The following is a 19,619-nucleotide window of genomic DNA, read 5'->3' on the forward strand; positions in this document are numbered from 1 at the left end:
AAAAAAACATAGCTACTTGTTCTGTAGATAGCCAGCATCTGTCATGGTTTGAGCACTGAACTCCAACTCTGGAGACCAGGGTTCAAATCTTTGCTCAGTCATGGAAACTCACTGGGTGACTTTAGGCAAATCACACTCTCTCAGCTTCAAAAGGATGAAAAGTCAAACCTGCTCTCACCAAATGTTGCTCAGAAAACCCCAGATAGGGTTGCCATAAGCCAGAAATGTCTTGAAGGCATGCAACAACTTGGTCTGGAAACATTTTGTTGGAATCTTCGAGCAAAAATAAAAGAGACTGAGGGGAGGAGACTGGAAAAATCTGCATAACTGGGAAATATTAAGCCTTTGCTAGCTCCTTGCTAATAACCACAATAAAAGAATACATGTAAGATAGATTCAACTTCAATATTGTTACAGAGGGTGTATCAATTGTTTAATGGAGTTGTATTGTATCTTTCAACTAATACATTAGAAAGAAGAGCACTGAACCTTGCCAAGGAGAAAGCCTCCTTTTGGGGGGGGGGGGGGGAGATAAGTTAACCAATCTGGATAGGGCATTCCTTCTTTATAAAGAAGGCATGGTGGACCCAGTGAGTGGAGAGAACAAGGTCTATGTGCTGCTCCTTGACGATCTTGAAGGTCAATATCCTAAAGTCTCTGTTTGACCATAGATTTGGCATCATCAAGATCCACAGACAGCAGGTAGGTAGGTAGGATGGGGATAATCCTACAGGGGTAAATTCATGTACTACAGCTTTTGTTCAAGGTAATTCAAAGGAATCTAGATTGTCTTTGACACCAGAGAGTTGGGAATGAGTATTATACAGCAGGAAAGCCAAAAATGAAGGCTGAACAAACAGCATACATGTTATTGGGGTGAGGATGCAACTGGTGCTTTGCAGGTATGTTGGTCTATGAATCCACCCATCTGCCAAATGCAAAATTCACAAAAGCAACTTAAAATTCCCAAAACTATAATTTTGAAGATGCCAGTAACAAATTGTGCCACTTTCTAGTCACAGTGTCAACCAATTTTTTCATCAATCCTTTGCTTTTTAACCCTAACAGCTAATGTAACAGCAACATACTGTATATTGTTTAATATCCCCACACCCACCTGTAATGTGAAGAGATTAAATTGTTGAGCCCACTGATGGTGACTGAAAAATGTAAAGCCCTTTCTACCAATGTACCAATGCCATTACATCCAATGTGGCTATATGTATTTAGTTATACAGTAAATAAACAGTATGCTTTTGGGAAGGTGGAAGATGTCTGGCTGCCTTTAGAATACATTTGGGAACAGATTCAATTTCATTTAATAAATGCCTAAAAAACTAGTGTGATATGGTTGTTAGTAATGCACTTTAGATTATGTCTTCAGGCTGACCCATCCATCATTTAGAGTGAAGCAAAGATCCATCTAGCCACTGTCTGACTGTGCATGCAAAATCCAGTGTGATGAGGAAACTATCCAGGAGATATTTTTTATTTATTTTTAATGTATATGCCACCTTTCTCCCAGAAAGGGACCCAACACAGCTCACAGATAAAATCAGTTAAAAACTTAACAATAAAAATGTAAAAACAATTATAATCTTATTGCTAAAACAATACAAAATTGTATTAAACATACAAAAGTTATGGCATGGACCACCATGAGCTCAGAAAAAGAAAAGAAAAAAACTAGAGAATTAGGCTAACAGCACTAATAGCATTGGATAATTCTTAATAATTAGATCATTGTAGGATGGCAGTATAAACTTCTAAACAAGGCTATCCATATGTTCTATAATAGTCCAAAAAGTATTAACTTCTAATAATAGGACATTGTCACTAAATTCTCACTAAATTCTTCCAAAAACTACCCTAAATATTTTTAAAAAATAGAAAGGACTGAGGCTGACTTAAAGTGGACAGAAACACTTCTTCAGCTCATTTATCCTCTTAACTGCACTGTACAATACATAATTATTATCTGAATGTCAAATGAAGCATTTGTTTCTGGTAGTGCAACACTTTGGAAAGCAGGTGTGGGATCTCATATTAGAATGATTCTCTGGAAACGATCCTCACAAATTTCAGACTGTTAATATATTAAGTATAGAGAAGGACAGCCATGATTACCCTAAGGTAACACCTCCAAGGAGAATCTAGCACATAAGAAGCATAGTGCCTACATTATGAAATGACACAGTCTCAGACAAACTGTACCAAGTACTTTTTCTTAACATTTCAACCAATTCTGAAAAATAAACAGAACTGAAGAGGAACTTTGCAACATTTGTATTTACAATTCTAGTGTAAAGATAGCACACCTGATTCCTAAGTGTTTGTGTGGGGGGGTATGCAAGTATGTAAATAAAATGGATACATGTGCATTTGGGTGTGCATGCATGCATGCACCTAGCACACACAATTTTCCTCAGCCCATGCTGCCCTGTTTTACCAACCCAATTTTATAGAGCTGATAGGAGGAACCATCTATGTACGCTGCACATTCCAAACAGATTGCCTGTTATGGTAAAATTAAGAGTGCTAGAAGTGGGGAGTGGTAATACACTCGTTCCAGTGTTTTAGCTTTGTCCCACTGATCAGGAAAAAAAAGTTCTAAAGCTAGGGAAAACACAGCAATTGCTTCAGTCTCCCCTCCACTTTTGGTTTTTGTAGCAAAAAAATGCAAACCTGAGCTCCACTTAAACATGTGGAAATTTGAGAAACAAGATACATTCAAAAGAATCAGGTAAAGGTAAGTAGAACTTCTATCACTTGCTAGATTTCCTGTAGGGAAAACTGGTGTTTCTTGAAGCAGTCACAACATTTAGCTCTACACTTGTTTTATTTTTGTCCTCCTGCCATTAATTCCTGCCTCTAGCAGAAAGTCTAGCAAAATGTGTTTGTGCTTAGAATAGTTTCTCATTGCCTTCTCCCTTCAAAGGAAAGCTCCTTATCGCTTTGCTCCTGACCCTGGCAGCAGCCTACACAGATAAATCTGTTTAATAGCACCCAGGAGTGCTGCAATTTATGACTAGCTGGATTCATACAACTTTTTTTTAAATGCCTCTGCTAGTTTCTGCCATGACCAAGATCCAAGACTAGAAAACTAATCTGGACACAACTGGAGCATTTCAAGGAGATCCCATTAGCACAGGAGAGGCAAGCGTTAAAAACATGCATCCTTAAATAAAAATCTCAAATAGATAGGTAAGAACAGTGATCCATGATTTTGACAGCTGCAAGAATCTGGATATATTTTAGAATACAATTTATAAACTAATGGATTATTTACAAAAGTCTGATTCAATAACCAAGGATTTGAATGCTAGCTGCTTTAAAACACTTAAAGCACTTTTAAAATTTAATTTGCAAAATAGTTTCACAATAATCAGCATGCTCTCTCCTATGTGGAGACAAATCGTTTATCATTTGCATTCTACAGATGGGGAAACTGAAATAATCAGGGAGTTAATGGGACTAGGGTCTAACACAGACTTCCCAGGATTCAAGTAACACTCTACCCACAGCTTTTAAGAACAGACTTGGAATATCCCTGTATTCTGGATAAGTGGGACCTGAAATAAAATGGCTACAAGTGCACCTGTGACTCATGATGTGCCGGTGAGCAAAATCTCCCTATACTTCACCTGGCTCCAATGCTCAGGTGGATTTGCTAGGCCAAGAATCAATTCCTTGACTTGCAAGTGCTTGATTATGTATGATAAACCAGAGGTTAGCATTCATTATTGAATTCTCCCATGCCATGCCACTTGAAGAGGCCACAAAATTTCTCTCTCAGGCATAAAAACCCACTGGGTGACCTTGGACAAGTGACACTCTAGGCCTCAGGGGATGGAAATGGCAACCCCCCTCTGAAAAAACTTCCCAAGAACACCCTAAGATAGGTTCCCCTTAGGGTTGCCATAAGTAAAAAAATGACTTGGAGGTACACAACAACAAAACATACAGGTTGGGCTAGGAATCCATGGTACATCTAGATGGGGTTAGAAAAGATCTACATTTATTTTTCATCTGCAGAGGCAAACAAATACATTGGCCTGTTACAGACTGCCAAAATAAAGCTGCTTCGGGTCTCTTTGGAGGTATGCTGTTTGAATGATGCATGCGTCCTAAGAATCCGGAAGCTGCACCAAAGCTGCACTCCAGTGCTTAGGAATGGAGTGTGGCTTTGGTGCAACCTCCAGACTCTTAGGGCCCATGCATCATTTAAATAGCATACCTCCAAAGAGACCTGAAGCAGCTTTATTTTGGCAGTCTGTAACAGGCCATTGAAAGCTTTTCTACGCTGACCTTTTAACAGTGTGTTTTATAACCTTTAGCTTTTAAACGGATTTTCATTCTGCAGAGAGTGTTTATTGCATTTCAATAACTTTATGTATTTTTTTTACTTCTGTTTTTTATATTTTTTGTGAGCTGCCTTGAATCCCAATTTCAGGCAGAAGGCATAATATAATCAATAAATATAGACTAATATCTTAAACCCATTTATAAAAATGATAGCCATTTTCCCTCAAGGGTATTGTCCCATGGTGGGAAGGTTTCTGTCAACAGAACCTGATGAGGGCAAATGTTCTCACCCACCCATCCTCATTCCAAGTCCCATCCATAGCCCTTCAGGCAACTACAAAATTTGCTCTGAAGAATAGGGAAACAGAGCAAGATTTGGGGCATTGTGGGAAAATGTTCAGTATGGGGAAAGGAGGCAGATGAAAGATCATCCCTCCATGCCAACAGCCATCGTCATGGCCTCGAAGGGAAAAAAGAAACAGGCACAGTTCCACCATGTCCAGCCCCAAAAGAGAAGAAGGACCCTCCCTCCATTCCAATTGCCATTGCCCTGGCCTCAGAGGGAGAGAAGATCCAGTAGTATCTGCTGGACTTGATCCCATTCCCTTCTCCTTTTGTGTCATGTCCTTGGCATGTGTCATGTCTTTGACTGTAAGCTTGAGGGCAAAAACTATCTAATTAACAATTTTTAGGCTGCTCTGAGAGCCTTTGTGGTGGAAGAGTGGGGTATAATTACTCTAAATGAAATGAAGAAAATCCCATAAGGCTAGCGAAGACCAATGCCAAAATGTTAGATTCAGTTTATTATCAGTATACTTTGATTGTCCTTTGGTCATTTGTAATAATCAAGCTGTACTATGTATTACCTAGGCCCAGAACAGACGGGCCTTGGCAGTGCCCTCATCACATGCAAGGGCTGTTTGGTGGGTGGAGCGCCCACACGCCCGGCAGCCCTCACATGTGACGAAGGTGGTGCAGCTGCAATATGCCCATCAGACGCGGCGCGTATTGGTGTGTCGCTGGTGCTTTGGGGTGGCGGAAGTGTGCCGCAAAAAGGAGCCGCTTCCCGGCGCTCCTTTTTTGCTGTGCAGGAGCGCCACACAATTTGGTTGCTGAGGTGCTCCTGCAGAGCAAAGAGAGGCGCCGGGGACGCGCCTCTTTCTGGCGGTCTGTACCCCGCCCTAATTTCTCTTTTCTCATAGATACATGCACCTCTTTCTAAAAATCAGAAACTTGTATGATATCGTCAGCAATATAAATGACCAAATTTACCATTCGTTATCATAATTCACTTTCAGTAGATGGGGTAGGGTTTGATTTTTGAACCCACAAAGAAGAATATAAGATGTAAGTCAAGCTTCATTACTGTAAAACAGACTCTTCTAGATTAATCTCATTGCCATTTCAATACTACTAATAAATAATTCAGGTTTCTTCCTCTAATAGATATTTTCCATTGAATAAAAGAAAAAAAATAACATCTTTTTCTTGCTTTTAATTTCCTAGCATGAACTCACTTCCCCATATCTTCTATATGTTAAAAAATGATGATCCAAAGTTAACAAGATAGCTGAAGAAACATAAATGCTTGTGCCATCTAATGCTTCTTAAGAATTTTATCAATCCATAAAAGGAGGAATGGCTCTGAACATTTTTCAATATCTTGAATGTCAGGAGGCAGTACAACTCAATTTTCCTTTAGCAGCAGGAACTAATCATTATCAAACCTTTGAAATCCTATTTCCAATTACATTTTTCTTTTTAAAAAATAAATCTTTTAAACAGCAATGGATAGGTAAAAGGTCCTGTTGCTGTGCATTCTAGAATTTTAAGGCTCATTGTGGCTTGATGCAGCAATGCAAACCAATAAGACTGTTGATAAGCATTCAAGGGTAATATTATACACTTGTAATTTCTCTTGGCATTTACAGTAACTTCCTGTTTTTCAAATTAAGCAATGTATATTTTGCCATGCTGCCTCAGAGAGGCTTACAACATATGAGAAACACACTGATAAATAAGCAGGATAAACATTATCTTCATAAATCTACCACTTAAAGCAAGTTTCTAAAAACAGCATAAAAACTATTCAGTCCTGCCAAGTCACAAGTCTTCGGTGGGTTACAGACCGCCTGTTTGGGGCGGGCTGCACCCGCCCTTTTCCCTGGTGTATCGGAGCCTCAGCGGCCAGAACGGCAGCCGCTGAGACCCCGATCCGCTGCTTTTCAGGCTGCGGTGAAGCAGCAAAACACCGCTTCCCCGCAGCCTGAAAAGGGGTGTCCCTGGGGTTTCAAGCCCCAAGGACACCCCGCAGCAGCGGGGAGGAGGAGAAAGGGGCCACTTGGCCCCTTTCTCCTTTGGTCTGCTGGGCACAGCCGTGTGAAGGCTGCGCCCAGCGGACCAAACCAGGAAGGAGCTCCAAAACGGAGCTCCTTCCTGCTCCGCACTAAGGGCGCGCTAGGCGCCCTGGCGCGCAGCAAGGACGTCACTTCCGCGCCGCCCCGTATAGAGGCGGCGTGGTCGTGACGTCCTCATGGCGGCGGCCGTGTGGAACGGCCGCTGCCATTTTGTGCATGCTCCGCGTGTCCTAGGGTTGGGGGCGTCCGGAAAGGATGCCCCTTTTTAACCCTAGCACGCACGGAGCACATACTAAAGTGTCCGTTTGTAATGGGGGCCCCTTTCCTTCCTGATTCCATAACTCATTCTGATAACCCTTCCCTCTAGGCAATCAAGTAACAAAGAAACTGTTTATCTGTGAGGATTTGGAAGAAGAAAAGAGCTTGGTGCTAGTCAGAGGAGGAAGACATCCATAAACGTTTTCAAGTGAGTCTCCAGTATCCAGAGCGTCCTTCTTCTAGAATAAGATTGCTATAGAAGAATGAGACATCAGCTCTCAGCAAATGATTAAAAATGGCAAAATAATCCTCTCTATATAAAGCACCTACATGTCATGCCTCTATGAATTCCACTGCCCATTAATAAGTAATGCATATAAGCTTTAAAACCAGAGTCATTTTAACCCACTCTACAGCTAATTCATTATTATAACAGAGGACAAAAGGTGAAAGGGAATTTTGTTTTTCAACAAGACAACCATTCACCAACAGAACAGAGCATTACTTCATGCAGATTTCAGAAAATGGTCTGTAGTAGAAGAGTACTGTAGCTCTAATCCACCCAAATAACAGTGATAAGATGCACAAGAATGACTGTGCAGAAATTGGAATGGTTGTTATTGATAATGTTATTACAGTACTTCCAGCTCCATTTAATATTTTGTTTTTTATATTTTCAAATCCATTTTATTTAAGTGTTTTTCTGAATTCTAATTTTTTTCTACCATGCTGATTATACGTTTCTGTGACTAAGAAATTACACACACACACACACACAAAAAAAAAACACCCACTCTCATAATGAACACATCACTGTAAAAGTCAGAGCACTCACTACTGGGAAAACCTGAAAGATCTCCTCCCTCCCTAACTGTCATCCTTCGGCCTCTGAGGGAGAGAGAAGGCTGGCCCAGTACCATCAGGGGCTAGCCTGAAGACAGAGGCTCCTCCCTCCCTAACTGTCATCCTTCAGCCTCTGAGGGAAAGAGTAGGCTGGCCCAGTTCCATCAGGGGCTAGCCTGAAGAAGAAGAGCCCTCCCTCCGGTCCATCTGCCTTGGTCCAGGCCTCAGAGGGAGAGAAGAATGCTGGACCTGATTCCCTCCCCCCTCACCATTCCCTTCTCCTTTTGTGTCGTGTCTTTTAGATTGTAAGCCTGTGGGCAGGGAACTGTCTGTTATCCCCTCTATTGTAAACCGCTCAGATTCCCAGTGATTGGGCGGTATATAAATAAAACCTATTATTATTATTATTATTAAATCTTATTGACCAGAATAGATCTATTTAATATATACTAACTTGGTATGTCAATACTAATGTAAGTTCAGTTCATTCAATAGTTCAGACAGGCAACAGGATTCAGACCCTAGTTTTCACAATTTCTTACGGAGTTTCTCTCCTTTAATATACATTTATTTTCAAACTAGCAATTATATGTTGATATTTAAACATAACATTCCCACCCCAAATTACTCTACACAACACAGCCACAGACCCTAAATGGCACTTTGAACATCAGATGGCCCTGTTGTTGGCTTGCCCATAAAAGCACCTGACATCCCTCTCCAGGATCTCCCTGCATTTGGATATTTGTTGCCACATTTGGCTGACCCCTCACAGCAACATGCATCCCACCAGCTGTAATGTGTCCCTTGGAGAGACAGCACAAGCACATGTCAAACTACAAAATGCCTGTTTGCAATATGCCTATGAACATGCTCAAAACAACTCCTTGTTGCTGCTGGGATTGTCTTAATTTAATGAAATGTCCTCTCTCTAACTAGATAAACTGTGACCTTTTTTGTCTTTAAGAATTTTAAACAATATTTTCTAAACTTTACATTGGATGTGTTACACATTTAATTGGTTTTGAGGATGTGATATAATCAAAATGCTCTTTTATTCCAAGTATTTATCCCTCTCATTTCCACTGTTCTTCTCTGCTAAATATCCCTCCTCCTTCTCTTCCAATGTCCTCCAGGCAGGGATGTAGCCAGGATTTTAGGAAGGGGGGTCCAAACTAAGTGCCACCATTATAATGGGGCTTGGGCGTGGTGGTGTGGTGGTACAGCAGTACATACCATTCATTGTATCTAACGGAAGGGGGGTCTGGATCCCACGGACCCCCCCACTTGGCTACGTTCCTGCTCCAGGATCCTCCATCCTGCACACCCACCATGAAAACCTTTATTTTTCAGCATCCCACATTCTCAAATACTGTAACTCTTATCAAGTAACAAAGTGTGCTTCCAGAAATTACAGCAGTGGTCCTCACGAAGACAGGCTGAGACAGTTGTTCAAAGAACATCCACAATTAAAGTTCGGAACCCCCCCCCCCCTGACATTTAATGGGACACTGCCACTTCCTAAATGGAGCTGTGTGGGAAGCTTACCTTTCTCTTATACAGCTCTAACTGCTTGCAGCCTTGATTTCATGTAACCCACGTGGAAGTTACCAGGGAACATACTGTATTGCCTTGTGTCCTTGCTCCAGGAAACTCAGGGTGGTATGGACAGGATTTTGATAACAATTCAGAAAGAGCAGGATTAAATTCAGTTTATGTTATCAGACTCCAAGGTCATAATTGAAGCTCAGTTTCATATTTTGCCATCAATAGCTTTATGAAATCAAGGCTGCAAGCAGTTAGAGCTGTATAAGAGAAAGGTAAGCTTCCCACACAGCTCCATTTAGGAAGAGGCAGTGTGGAGTTTCTGGAAAATAAGGTAGGACATAACTTGTGTTCTAGCATGTTCATTCATTGTCTACTACTGCATACGTGAGCGACAATAAAAAGTTTGTCTTCATTCTTAATACAAGGATCTGTAAAGTATAAATTCTCCAGAGGGCTTCAGAGTTGCACACACTATTTTCATGCAATCAGTGTTCATCAATCCAAATAGCATAATTACATTTGTGAATGTTTCTGTGATGAGACACATTTTATCCACTGGATACCCGCAGTGAGGTTTCTGGGGAAAAAGACATGGGAGATGATGACAACTAAATCAGCAAGTGATTCAGAAATGGTGTAGTGTTCCATCTTGCCCAGAATACAAAGTCTTTTTTATGCATAAGTGTGTGTCCCTCCCCACCACTTCAGTTGCACTTTGCCATAATCTCTCACTGCATGAGATTGCATCCATTAATCAGGAAGAAATGACATACAAATACACAAAGAAAGTATTCTCATTTGTGGGTAGCAGGTGAGGGAGGGTGGCTAAACAGAAGATTAAATCCATGCTGTGTAATAAAATACACCTTGATTAATACACAGTTGGAAAGAGCCATATGAGTAAGCCCATGCTGGGGTTGGCTGAGTGGGACAAAAAGCTCTAGAGCAGCCCACTCGATTTCTGTGCTGAGCATAGAGGAGAGGGGCAGCATTCTACTCAGGCTTTGCCAGCCTGCTCATCACCAGTGTGGATTCCTAAGACACGAACATAAATACAAGTCTAGAAAGAAAAGGCTGTTTTCTCCTGCTGCATTGCCAGTAAAACTTATTGAATGTTCTAAACCAGGTGTGTATATTTTAATCAGTGCCGCAGTACAGACTGCAATAAAGCAGTGTACTCATGCCGATACTAGGGTTAGGGAGCGTGCACCATCCGCATACTCCCTATCATGGGATCACGCCGGTATCATGGCGGCCTCCCATCTACATGGGGGCTGCCATAATGCAGATGCCGCCGCTGAGCGCCCAAACATGGTGCACAGGAAGTGGCGTCATAATGACACTTGTGGTACCACAAGCTTCGTTCCCACGTGGCAACCAGACGGCTGCACCTGTCAGGATGCCCTGAGGCATGAAGCCCCAAGGACACCCCTTTTCAGGACCACGGAGAAGCGGAATTTTGCTGCTTCTCCGTGGTCCCAAAAAGCACCTGATTGGGGTCTCTGGGCTGCTGGTGAGGCTGCCCTGGCCCCAATCCGGCGAGAAAAGTGCTGGGTGCAGGCCGCCCCTGAATGAGTGGTCTATACCGTGCCAGTATGTATAAATGTATTTTGGGATTGTCATGCAAAAAAAGGTCACTTTTCCTTCCTCCACCACCCCTTTTCAAGCTCCCATAATCATTCATATCACAGTTCAATTTAACTGAAGGGAAATACACCCCTCACTATGATTCCTGCTTTGAGAATGAAAACAATTTTGAAGTTGTTATTTCCCTTCAAGTAATTTCCAACATATGGCAACCCTAAGCCAAACCTGTCATGGGGTTTTCTTGGCAAGATTTGGGGGTTTTTAGGGGTGGGGAAGTTGCCTTTGCCTTCCTCCAAGGCTGAAAGAATGTGAATTGCTCGAGGTCAGTCAGTGGGTTTCCATAGCTAAGCAGGGATTCAAACCCTGGTCTCCAAAGTCATAGTCCAACACTCAAACTGCTACACTACAGGATAACAATACATATGAGATATGAAATGTACTGGATCCAACAGGTGTTTCTTCCTTTTCTTCTTCACTTAACTAATGCAACAGAGCTTCCTAATACTTTTTTTAAGCATTAAGCATGAAATGATTCATAACTAGAGGAGACCTTTTCTTTCAAGTAACGAGCTAAGACAAGCTAGAGTAGCTGCCATGGACTTTGAGGTGTCTTTTTTTTTTCTCCTCCTAGTCATACACATTTTTTACTAAGCAACAGTAACAAAATACTTCATCTTTCTAATGATGTTTAAAGAAATTTTCAAAAATATAAAATAAATTCATTGTCAAACTTCTTATGTACTCTTAGAGTACAGCCTAAATATCCACCAGTTATGAATCCTGCACAATGGACATCAAGGTCTTGTTAATAATATGTTTGGTTTTTTTGTTTTTTTATTTATATACCACTATTCCAAAGATCATAGCGGTGAACAGCAAGTAAGCTAATTAGCAAGTAAGCTAATTTGCCCCCAACAGTCTGGGTACTCATTTTAGCGACCTCGGAAGGATGCAAGCCTGAGTCGAGCTTGGGCCCTTTTGCTGGTCTTGAACTCACAACCTTGTGGTTTTGAGTGAATGGCTGCAGTACAGACATTTAACCACTGCGCCAACAGGGCTCCTTGTTACTTTTAATGGTTTACTTTAAAAAATAAATAAATAGCAACAGCAACTGCTAATATGTTCTGGTTATAGCAAGCATCTATTTAATTGCAAACCAGTAATTTTTTCTCAGCAGAAGGTGTGTTTAATTATTCAAGTAGTTTGTGAATTTCAAAATGCGAAAGTAGATTTAAATTATTATTATTATTATTATTATTATTATTATTTATATAGCGCTGTAGATCTAACTTTCTTCTTGATGCATTCAATGATTTAAATTACTCTAATCCAATTTACTAAATTAAAGCCACCACTACTGTATAGAAAAAATAGGACTATTAATCTCAATCACAATTATTATCTTTTTCATTTTTTAGTTTTAAAGAGTCCAGAATTAAATAAGAATATGTGCAAAGACACCTGGCTGGTGTCTTATGATGGCTTTAAGATATAGTCAGCCCTCTTTATCCACAGATTCTGCATCCATGGATTCAACCATGCATGCCTTGAAAATTTATTTTTTAAACACTTCTCCTACAGCATTGTGTGGACTTTGGTTCCCATGGGGTCCTGGAGCCAAACCCCAGGGGATACAAATGACCCACTCCATATAGGGCTCAGGAACCTGGGTCCCTCCAGATGAGGTTGGATTCCAGTTCCTAATAGACTCAGCCAGGCTAATCAGCAGCACAATTCTATGCATGGTTCTATGCAAGGCTCACATATTTATCATCAGGTTGGAGAAGAGTGAAATGTATGTAGCTCTGAGCTCAATCAAGCTCTAAACCAGTGGTCCCTAAACAGTGCCCTTTCAGAGATTCTGGACTTCACCTCACAGAAGCCTCAGCGACATTGGCCAATAGTCTGGGATTCTGGAAACTGCAGTCCAAAATCCCTTTAAGAGAACAATTTGGGGGTCTACACTCTTGTTCCTAACTAAGCAGAATAGTATATTTCCGGAAGAGTGTAATTTTAAATGATTGATGAAATAGTATATAAAAGAGAGGAATTTCTTACAGTCTTTGAGTTTGAACTGCTGCTTTCTGTGGCCTGCCATTAAAAATTAAGAACAGTGTATGCACTTTATGATGTAGACCCACATACAAGGCTACAATTACATTTGAACATTATAATCAGATTGATTGAAGAGTGTTTTGGAGATAGTAAGCAAATGTCAAAGAACAGAGCAATAGAAAGTGGTTCCAGACACTGGCCTTAATAAAACTGGCTCCTCTAAATGAAAAAAATAATAATAATCTGGAATTCTAGCCTAAAGCTTGGCACAGTTGTTAGTAGAGCTGCAACACAGGATCCCTTGTAAGATGAAAAGGGCAGAAAAGACTTTTTTTTAATACTGTTATTCAGAGTTACGCTTCGAAAGACTAACAGCAGAAAAGTGTCAAAGTGGGCCAAGTGAAGTTCTTAAACCAATTTACCTACTAGAAATTTGGCTTATATGGCTGGAAGTAATATTACCACCATCACCACCCTATTTCAAGTCTTAGGTTAGACTGTATTTTGCTAAAGGTAGATTTTCCTATGATATATTTATTATTAGTAGTAGTAGTACTATTACTATTATTGTTATTATTATTTTGCATTCTGGTTGCCAAAATTTGTGTTTTAATTGCCAAGCAGAACATATACTCAACAAAAGCAGTATACTACGTAAGGCAAATGGGGCAACATGCTCCAGCCTTGCTTTAACTGCTTCAATAGTGGTTCTTAGTTGAAACACAAAAGCAATGCAAGTACTTCTGCCACCTAAAGTAGGAAGACATATCCCACACTGCTACCACTACCAGCCTGCCCTCTGCTTCATCCTCAGGACATCCTCAGAGCATGACAAAGGGAAGCTGGAGAACCAACAAGACCTAAATGTTTGTCACTGAAGGGGTCCTTCCTTGGAATCAGGAATGGTAGAAGAAGTGTCCAGGGAGACTTCTAGCCCAAAGTGGGGCCCGCAAACTTCTTTGGAGCACCTGCTGTATTAAGGCTTCTCTCCAGCAAAGTGGAGATGAAGTCTATCCCAGCTGCGTAATGGGGGAAAGAATGCAAATGACTCCTGTGATAGTGAGTTCACTCTGCTTCATGATAACATACATGATGTCTTCTTTCTTTCCGCTCCTCTAAAGCCTCCTGCATATGTTGGTTGCAATAATGAAGCAATTTCCAGAGATTTTATCTACAAGGACTGAGCTTAAATTTTCAAAATACAGAAGGAAAAAATCTTTTAGATAGATAAAATGAAATATTTGAAATGTTTTGGAACAAGATATATTATGGAGGCCCATTTCTCAAAGTATTTATATGCACATGTTCAGATTCTAACCACACTTATTCCAAATTCATGTCTTCTAGTTTCTTGATTCCTAGAAAAATGTGTTTGTAATAAGATTAGAGCCAGCCTTTGTAAAGTGTCTCCCTCAAAGGGCATATGGCTTGAATTTAGAAAACACAATTTTTATTTATTTCATTTTGAAAAGCCTCAACAACTTGGAAAGTTCTTTCAGAAGGAAAATTTGTTGACAAGGAGTCTTCTAACAATTCTACCAAATGCCTGGAAGACTTACACAGATATTTTCAACAGTAACCATGCTAAGAGAAAACACAAACATGTACAAATCTACAATATTTTTGGCATGGGATATGCAGTAGCTAATTAATATTAAAGAAAAACAATTTACTAGAAGTACACTACTGAAGACAAGAGAGACACAATCCAAGAATAAGGCACCCATGTCACTTAAGACTAGGAATGAATACAAAACTGACTACTTCCGGAAGATCAATACAAGCTCTCAGAAGGAGGAAAGAGGATCTCCTCTGCCCCAGGCAGCCCTCTACATGCCCCCAACACCATGCTTGGAAGACTGATAATCTCTTCACAAGTTTTGGTCAGCATGGAGAGTTGGGTTCAGGTGGAGAGAAGGAATTTCCATCATGTGGGCACTACAGCATCAGTATATGAAATTAGGCAGAGGTAGGCCAAAATCCAGCCCTCCTGAAAATATTGGAGTAAAATTCTCATCCACTCTATTCAGCTTGAATCCTGGAAGCTTCAGTTAAGAAACGTCTGTAGGGCCACATATAGTCACTGGGGCATTGTGTAACCAGTTCTGTGACAGCTTGTACCCCGATGGCTACAATTTTCAGACACTACATATGCAAATATGATTACCTGCTCCTTTTAGTTCTGAAATTATACCATTAATAATCCGTTGATGACCTCTACGTTCATGGCAACCAAGAAAGTTCCCATAACAGATATTGCAATCAAGTGAGAATTACAAAGATTGTGAATTGAAAGTACAAAGTGAAATCTAAAAGAAAAACAACCATCACAATGTCACCAAGGTCTGGTGGAAGTTATGTAACTCACTTGTTTCATTCAAAACAGCTGACCAGAAAGGGAGGGATTTGAAAGAAATTACCTTTTGTTCTGTTGGACAAATGTCCTTGCAATCCTGAAGGATATTCCACTGAGGCAGAAAGTTTACCAGTAAAAGTGGTATATGCCAGATTCCCAGTCTCTAATCTGAGCAATGACTAGATTTAGTTTACTACAGTAAAGTGACTGCACACGGGATCAGTGCAAGATTCACTGGTCTAGATGGTTTTCCTCTTGCCATTAAGCCTCTTTTGAAGACAGGTAAATCTGCTTCCTAACTGCTTTTTTGTAGGATTTGATCATTTAAGTATTGGATCATTTAAGTATTTCCAATGCAGTCATAACAGAACCCCCCACACTCACCGGAGGATGTCCAGAGTGTGTGCCTCAGTCACACCTGCAACTTGCCTCCTACCAAGCAGGTACTTATTTGCTGGCTGCACACCTGTCTATCAATTTGTCAAAAAAGCAATTTTCCTCTTTATGGGGTTATTCATACATTGTTGTTTTTTTAGTGCGACTACACAAATAATCTCATTCATGCATTCCAGTTTTGTTGTTCACCCTTTTTTTTAACTGGAAACACATTTCTGTGTATAATAAAGACAGAGTCAATGATGTGGACGTATTCAAAATACATTCAAGGCATGCAGAGTTTTATCCCGGTTCATCTCAGGTCTATTTGCATCGGTTATTTACACAGCTGACAATGTGAATCTTTCAGGAAAACTTGACAGAAGGGGGGGAGAATAAGATTGATTATCTCAGGTTAAGTGGGGGTTTTGGAAGCCCCCCCCCCCCAAAAAAAAAAAAAAAACACCTTAATAAGATGCATTCAAAATGCATGTGAACAACAAAGATTCAACCCACATTCTACTGGAATTATTTTAACCATCTGAATAACCCCTACAAAACTCCCAACCTGCCAGAAAAAGCAACTTCTCTATATAAACGTAATTTTTAAAACATATATGCTTTGAATAACACTGCAACTTTAAAAAAAACCAAACAAGCTATAAAATGGAGTGTGAAAGCACAGGATTTTCACTGGACATGCAGCCCTTGCACCTCCAGTTAAAAAGACCATGAGTCATTTGACACCACACAGTTACAGCAGTATGATTTTACATTAACTGCTCTAGATACACCCTATGGACTCCAAGGATTTCCAGCTAGGTGGAAAGCAGGTTGCAGCTCTCTGGCTGCAAATTCTGTATACTGCTCCTTCAACTGCCTACACCAGGATTCCATAGGATGGAATCAGGGCAATTAAAGAGGGATCATTGTGTAGTGTGGAAGGGCCCAAGCTATCAGATGAAGTGAAAGACACCTCTGTGAAAGTGACCTGGGAAAGCTGCTGGTAGGTAGAGCAGCCAATACTGGCCAAGATGTACAAACAATCTAAGCTAGTATAAGATAGTTTCCTATAGGCCAGAAGCAGGAATTACATGGGCCTCCATATGATGCTGAATGGCAACTCCCAACATTCTTCACCACTGGCTAACCTGGCTAGGGCTGCTGGAAGCTGCAACACAACAACATCTGAAACTCTGCATGATTATCATCCTTCCTATAAATAAGGCCTCTATCACTAAAGTAGACTGCCACTGAAAGGATGCGGTTTTTATTTGCTTCAATACTGCCTATTAATGGCCTATAATATTTCAGTTTGGAGACACAGGCATAGGTGGGAGAATCTTTCTGATACTCATGGCTATAATGTATAAAACTGTAGCAACAATGGTCAGTTATGTGACTGTAGTGCATAGGGACTAGCATACTGCTAGCAGAGATACAATAACAATGGGAAACATCTGTTCCTTAATAAGTATGCTGGAAATTTACATTTTCAAAAGCTGTTTTCTCAGAATGGAACAGTCACTGCCAATTCCCCTCTCCAATTTTTCTTAACATACTTTACATTCTCATGTGTCTGTCCCCTAATTATTTTCTCTCTTCAAAACAAACATGGTAAGTCAAATAAAGGTTGCCCACAAAGCATGAATGAACTAATCATATGGCCCCAGTTAACATCACCAGTAAACAGCTGAATGATGCAGAGTCACACAAAGGATGAAAACGGGTAAAAGTGAGGAAAGATCAATCCCAAACCAATGGGGGGGGGGACCCACAAACCCCACAGTCTGTCATTAACTCGCCCATATTAGAACTTTCAGCAACATAAAAGCACAAGCATTAGTGTGATTTTTTTTTTAAAAAAAATAGAATTTATGGACATCTTTACTACTCAATTGATAATCTGCCAGTGGAAGGGCTGGAGCTCACTGGCAGAGGACTTGTTTTACATGAAAATGTTCCCAAATACAGTCCATGGCATCTCCAGGTAGAAATGAGGTGGGGAAGGGCATGGCCAACTCCCCGCCAGTGTGATTTGGCATGAGCTGGGAGGGACAGGTCTGTTGTTTTGCTTTCTACACATTTCAGATTTTTGCAACCACATTCTGTCCCGTTCCTACATAAATCTACACACTGTTAACTGCCCTCGAGTCGACACTGACTCATGGCAACCCTGTGGATAAGACATCTCCAAGACTCCCTATCCTTCACTGCTCTGCTTAGGTTCTGCAAATTCAGGCCCATGACATCCCTGAGTCTATCCATCTGACATGTGGTCTGCTTCTCTTTCTACTATAAAGAATGGGAAATACAATGGCTTGGACTATTCGAACTTTAGTGTTCAGTTGTATAACTTTACATTTTAGAATGTTGTCTAGTTCTTTCATAGCTTCCCTTCCCATTTGTAGTCTTCTTCTGATTTCTTTTCTGCTGCCCCCATTTGATCAGTGTTTGATCCAAGGTATAGGAACTCTTTAACTATTTCCATTTGCTCACTGTCTAGGTTGACGGTAGCTCCTCCGTAGTCTTTTTTTTATGTTCAGCAGTAAACCTGCCTTTGCACTTTCTTCTTTGATTTTCCTTAATCTTTGTTCCAAGTCTGTGATGTTTTCTGCCAGTAGTATGTTGTCATCCTCACATCTTAGACTGTTGATGCTCCTTTCTCCTGTCTTCACTCCTCTACCTTCTGAGTCTAAACCTATCTTCATATATTTCTAACATACAGGTTGAACAAATAGGGTGATAAAATACAGCCTTGCCTGAACCCTCTGCCATTTGGGAACCATTCTGTTTTTCCAGATTCTATTCTGACAGTAGCCTCTTATCCTAAGTACAGATTTCTCACCAGGACTATAAAATGTAGTTGCACTCCCGTATCTTTAAGAGCCATCCACAACCTTTTGTGATCTATGCAGTCAAATGCTTTGCTATAGTCTATGAAGCACATGCTGATTTTTCCCCTGGAATTCCTTAGTATGCTCCATTAGCCATCTTATGTTTGTGATGTGGTCCTTAGTGCCTCATCCTTTCCTGAACCAACCTTGCACCTCTGCAATTTCTCTCTCCTTGTATGATTGCAATCTATGTTGTATAATTTTGAATATAATTTTGCTTGCATGGGAAATTAACACTATGTTCCCAGAGTTGCTGCAGTCTTCAGATGGGGTTGTATATTGATCATTTCCACACGTTTTGTTTTCCATATTTGTTGGCATATATTAATTAAGACTAGAGTTGATTCTGTCAGTGTGGATTTCACCCTGTTCCAACAAGAGCCTCAACTGAGGTTTTTTACACCTTTTGGCCAAGAACACTCATTACAGGTTCCATCTTTCCCCACCAAGTAGGCAACCTTAACAAAGATGCCTTTGGATTGAAGCTTAATTGACCCCTCCAGAGATTCATTCCAAACATAACCCTACCATTCTGGCATTATCATGGAGGAGGCATGCAGTCCGTGCACTGGAACTAGGTTTAGGGAATGCCAATGCCCATCTGAGCTCATGGGTCTCAGGTCTTTGAAGGCTCAGGAATCTTCATGGTGTTTGATCCTGGGGTATGTTGTGCTGACATCACTAGTTCCTCAGACCCTGAGGTTATGTCCAAGCCAGCTGACAATCAGAAGGAGAAAATATAATGCAAAGAAGCTATACTGTGGCTCAAGGCCAAGGAAGTTCCAGATACAGTCTATCCTGTGAATTCAGATTCTTTATCCATGGATTCAACAATCTATGGCTTAAAAATATTTTAAAAAATGAATTTCCAAAAGCAAACTTTGATTTTGCCATTTTAAATAAGGGATACCATTTTACTATAACACTGTAATGGAACTTGAGCATCCATAGATTTTGGGATCCACAGGGTAGTCCAAGAACCAAACTCCAGGGAATAATAAGGACCCACTGTACTAGAGCAAGATCCACATTTTCTAT

General features: G+C 40.6%; 1 protein-coding gene across 5 annotated transcripts in view; it reads right to left on the reverse strand.

Annotated features, from left to right (window-relative positions):
• RAD18 (RAD18 E3 ubiquitin protein ligase) overlaps nt 1–19,619 on the reverse strand; it is a 185,405-nt gene that overhangs the window by 51,216 nt on the left and 114,570 nt on the right. The window lies entirely within an intron of this gene.

This window comes from Sceloporus occidentalis, unplaced genomic scaffold, assembly GCF_023333645.1.
Source record: "Sceloporus occidentalis isolate IW3139 unplaced genomic scaffold, rSceOcc1.0.p SCAF_1, whole genome shotgun sequence".
In the NCBI taxonomy this organism is placed as follows: domain Eukaryota; kingdom Metazoa; phylum Chordata; class Lepidosauria; order Squamata; family Phrynosomatidae; genus Sceloporus; species Sceloporus occidentalis.